The sequence below is a fragment of the Arachis ipaensis genome, chromosome B08 (genome assembly GCF_000816755.2).
Source record: "Arachis ipaensis cultivar K30076 chromosome B08, Araip1.1, whole genome shotgun sequence".
NCBI classification, from domain to species: domain Eukaryota; kingdom Viridiplantae; phylum Streptophyta; class Magnoliopsida; order Fabales; family Fabaceae; genus Arachis; species Arachis ipaensis.
The window spans coordinates 16,752,740-16,757,886 of record NC_029792.2 but is presented as its reverse complement, the minus strand read 5'-3'; positions in this window follow the sequence as shown (position 1 = coordinate 16,757,886).

Genomic DNA, 5,147 nt, shown 5'->3' with positions numbered 1-5,147 from the left:
TTCTCTTTTCCCTTTCTTTCTTTTTTTTTTATTTATTTTATATTTATTTTATTTTATATTTTTTTATTGATGGGTAATTTAGTAATAAAAAAATAAAATTGATAAAAATGACGATTTTAAAACAAGCTGAAATTTTGGGGACCATTTTGTAGCAAAAAAAAATGTTGGGGACGATTCCGATTTTTGACCTCTACGTTGGAGACCAAAATCGAACTTAACCCTAACATTTTTCTAGCTTAAAACATACTTGGGTAGGACGATTTACGTGAGAATAGGTAAAACACAAAGATTCAGCACAACTTATGTGTGAATGGTTAAAGCGCAAAAGCCTGTGACGATTTACGTGGAGAGAAAGTCTATAAATTAAGGGGTATGACATAACTCGTGTCTAAATGTGTAGAAAGAAAAAAAAAATGTTTGAGAGTGTGTTGTTGTTAATTCATCACCAAAAAAAAAATGAGGAGTGCTAGGGGGCCAGCAATTTTTGTGTTTTGTAATCATCAATTAGTCATCAATAGTCTTTTTAATGGTGTGAGATTACATCCAATGGTAGGAGATCATTCACTTTTCTTTTGATGGTTAAGTGCTGGCCACAAAACACAAAAGTTGCTGGTCTTAGACTTTTCAAAAAAAATTAATAAAAACACAAGTGAGGGTGTTATTTTTTTTAGTAAAAAGCATATTGGTGTTTGATGGATTTACAAAATAACCTAGTACAGAAATAGGGAAAGTGTAGCAAAAAAAAGTGTGAAGTAAGTATTTTTTTTTTTTAGAATTTCTATCTCACTTAACAAGACTATGTTAAATTTGAAAATTATGAAATTCAAGATGATGAAACATGCGAGTTATATTTCATAGTCAAGTTAAATTTCCATATTTGGGTGCTATGGAGTTATTTGCGAAGATGGTTGATGTGGATGGTAGTTCAAGTGGATCTACCCCAAATTCTCCAACTGGCGGGATAGAGGGTAGTTATAGTGTCATTCCAACAGGTCAATAGGTTAGTGCCTACGTGTCATCCTTGTCATTTGCAGTAGATTTGCATGTCTAGGCAGATAATGGAGATGACTTGGTTGATGTGCGTACCTTTGGGGAGCTTGCACCTACAATGAGATTAGAGCAGCACTTGTATTGGAAGGTGCACTTGTATTCATGGAGGTCAGAGATAGAGATCCAATTACAAAAGCTTTAAGAGACAATGATTCAGATTTAGATCCACCCATTATTGGTGATGATAGCGACAGTGAAAGAGACACAACATCTGTCGGAAGATCTCAAGTCCAGTCAAGCTCTCAGACACAACAGCACCATCTTCACTTCTCTAATTTGGATCTTGAGACAATGAACCAATCTGTATTTCCAAATCAACAACTCCCTACTATTCATAGAGATGGACTTGGGATGTTTGGCATAGACGAGTTTAAAATCGGCAAGCGATTCCAAAGCAAAGAGAAAGTTATACTCACAGTGAAGAGTTATAATATTCGCTAAGGTGTTGAGTATAAAGTGTGTGCAGTTTGAGAATGAATGTAACTGGTTGATACGTATGACTATGATGCAGAAAAAAGACTACTGAAAAGTAAAAAAATACAACGGGTCGTACACATGTTTAACAACAAAGATATCCACTGATCATATGCAGTTTGATTATCATATCATAAGTACGTCGATACTATGATTGTTTATGGCAGATGCATCAATCTTTGTGAAGATTTTGCAGAATGTGGTAGCATCAAAATATGGTTTCAAGCCAAGTTAAAGATAGAAAAGTATGGCTATAACTAAGCTAAAGACGATCGCACATATATATAGAGAGAGATTGAGAAGAGTCTTACCACCTAGTTTCAAAATGGGTCCTGAGAGTTCAAATATATATGCCTGGTACTATAGCTTTGTTTACGTACTTCTCCTATTAGAACGGTGGATGACTCGAACAACAACTAAAGACATTTCAAAACATAAAACTAATTCAATGGTATCATCAACAACTAAAAAACGTGAAAAACACTTCTCATCAATTACTAGTCACTAATATATCATGTTAATACATATACATTACAAAATGAATCTGACCACATGCGCAATAACGTCTAACTGGTACATGTCTCCCTTTCGTAAGGCAGCCATCCTCCCTAAGCCATCTCTAAGTGATCATAGCTCTGCTATTCTTTGCCGTATTTCGGTGCACGCCGTTGTCCAAACCACCCTCTTTCGCATACTACTGTTCACTTGCGTCGCCAACAACTTGTCGTTGATGAGCATGCTACCTCCTTCTTCTTCCAATCTCCTGTTAGCAACAAGCTTCACGGCGATGACAATAGCTTCCAATTGATCAGACCTTAATCATGAAATGCTATTGAGCTTATTCCTTCCGTATAAAACGTCCTTGCCTTCTGCCAGTTAAAAGAACACATAAATCGTTCCAAACAATTATATTTTACTCTTCTTCAGCATTAAATATGGTACTTATGGATGATTAACGTGTATATACCATGACCCTAAATATCCTGAGACGATTAACTAGTTGTTTTTGCCCTAGTGGTTAATTAACTAACCTAAAGTTAACTAGGCTGTGATGATTTACATAAAAATAGGAAGAGAGAATTCATGTGTTAGAAATTGATTTAGGGAATTCATATAAATTTGAATTCTCTTTGTTTTATTTAGGTAAAAAGGCCCAGAGATATAGAGTAATAAGAAAGATCTATACATGTTATTGACCATAGTTATCAGACTGAATCGGCAATCAATTCCGTTAGAGTACTAAATTATTGGGTTATTAATTCAATCATTGAATTATTAGTTGAATTGGTTGAACCGATTAAAATCTCTCTCATGATTTTTTAATTTAACTTTTGTTGGTGTATTGGTTCGGCGATACGCTGGTGCATCATATCGTTGACCCGTGCAAGTCAGAGCGATTCAAAGTATAAATCGGTTCATTGACTGATTTAACTACAAGTCTGGTCCAGAACACTAATTGAACCAATCAGACAACGGGTTCAACCATAGTGTTCCTGTTCGAACCTTTCTCCTCATCATGATTTTTGAATTTAATTTACCTGCGGAAGCTTCTTTCGTGGTTTGGCAGTATGCTAGTGCATTGTGGATCCATGCAGGTTAGGAGCGGTTCGAAGTGCAAATCAGTCAATTTTAACAAATTTGACCACTGTTGACTAGTTTAACTATAAGTCTGGTCCAAAGAACTAATCAAACCAATCGGATTATAAGCTCATCGATTTTTTAGTCAAATTTGTCGGTCCGCTCCAATTCTTAAACAGTATTATTAACTATTAAAAATTTAGTTATATGATAACATGGTATTAATAAAGAGAGATTCTACTAAACATTTTAGAGAAGAAAGGAATAAAAATTGTATATATATTGTAGAGTTAATAGTCAAAATCGTCCTTGAAAGATATTCCGATTTTCATTTTCATCCTCGAAAGATAAATTTAATCAAAATCGTCCTTGAAAGATTTAAAATTAATCACGTTAATTCCTCCGTCCATTCTATCACTAATGAAGTTAAATTAGAGCCCCAACCCAACGATCCAACAGCTTTCCTTCTCCTCTACACGTCTCACAGCCTCCATGCCAGTTCCAACAGCTGCTGCCTCTTCGTCGATGCTATTCTTCCAGTGATGGTCTTTATTCCAACTTGGCGGTGTCCATGGAAGAGCACAGAGGAAGACTGACACAAGCAGAGCAGATCGGTGCAAGTTGCAGTGGAGGAAGAGACCACGTTCCACCAGAAGCCAGCAGTGATGATTGAGGAATAGAATAGAGAGGAGTTAGAGGGCGCAGCGGCGGCGATCTCTGCATCATTGGGTGGAGGGTGTTCTGCAAAACAGCAGCTACCTATTCCCAAAATGCCAACCTCTCAATCGGAATCAAATGCTTAACATAAAACTAACCAATATTTTGATTACCAACAACACCAGTCCCTGCAGCATTCTCAGCACCACGTTTCTGCTTGTTAATGTCCTCCTTTGAGTGAGGCACAGGTGCCAAATCAGAAGGCACACTGGTCTTGTAGCTGTTATGGTTTTCTTTGGTTCTATTAGTAGTGGCAACCACCCTGTCACCACCCTTGGGAGACTTGGAACAAAGACCCCATATATTATATCAAAGTTTCAATCTTTGAGCAACTGGGGTTCTGGGATTGAAATCCCGAAAAATAAGAAATAGGTATAGAGTAGCAAGTGTGTATGTTCATCTAAATCAGGAATCAATAGAGAAGAAGGGTTTCAGTGTTGGTGGCAAAAAGAATAATAGAAAGGGATGGAAGAGGAGGAGAAAAGAAATTATGGGATTGGAACAAAGAGAAGAACTGCGGGTAAGGACTGGCAGCATCGTGGTAGAGGAACGTACAGGGACTGACGATGATGTGGAACACCTTGCAGGGCGGCAGCGTGGTGGAGCTTCAGGTAGAAGATGAAGAAGCTGTTGAATGTGGGAAGAAAGAACACTATTTCTGGCTGGGTTTGGGTTTGGGTTAGATTGGAAGCGGGTATGATCCGGATCTGGTTTGGGTTGAGTTGTGAAGCTAATTGCCACGTCAGCAAACTTAACGTCGTTAGTGACAGAATGGACGGAGGGACTAACGTGATTAAGTTTAAATCTTTTGAGGACGATTTTGATTAAATTTATCTTTCGAGGATGAAAATGAAAATCGAAATATCTTTCAAGGACGATTTTGACTATTAACTCATATATTGTAATTAAGGATATTTACTATATAATTAGTTACAACTAGTGTGAGAATCAAAGTAGTGTATCAGTGGAATTTTCATACTTGGTATAGAATTAATTATTCCAATGTTATCTAAAATACCATATCTTTTAACATACACTACTTGTTCTTAGAGGTACTTATTAAGCATATCCAAAAACTTGCACTATGATGCATACTTTAATTTGCTGATAAAATCGTTGTTATGGGAGAATTGCAAAAAGATTTAAAAAGTTAGATATGTGGAAACAAATTTTGGAGATACATGATTCATGTATTAGTCACTCTAAGATAGAGTATATTGAATGGAAATTTTTAGCAGATGAAACACTAACACAAAAGTGAAAAATAAAAGGACAATATATAACAAATGAAGAGATTTAAGTATTTTGATTTTGTTATTCAAAATAAC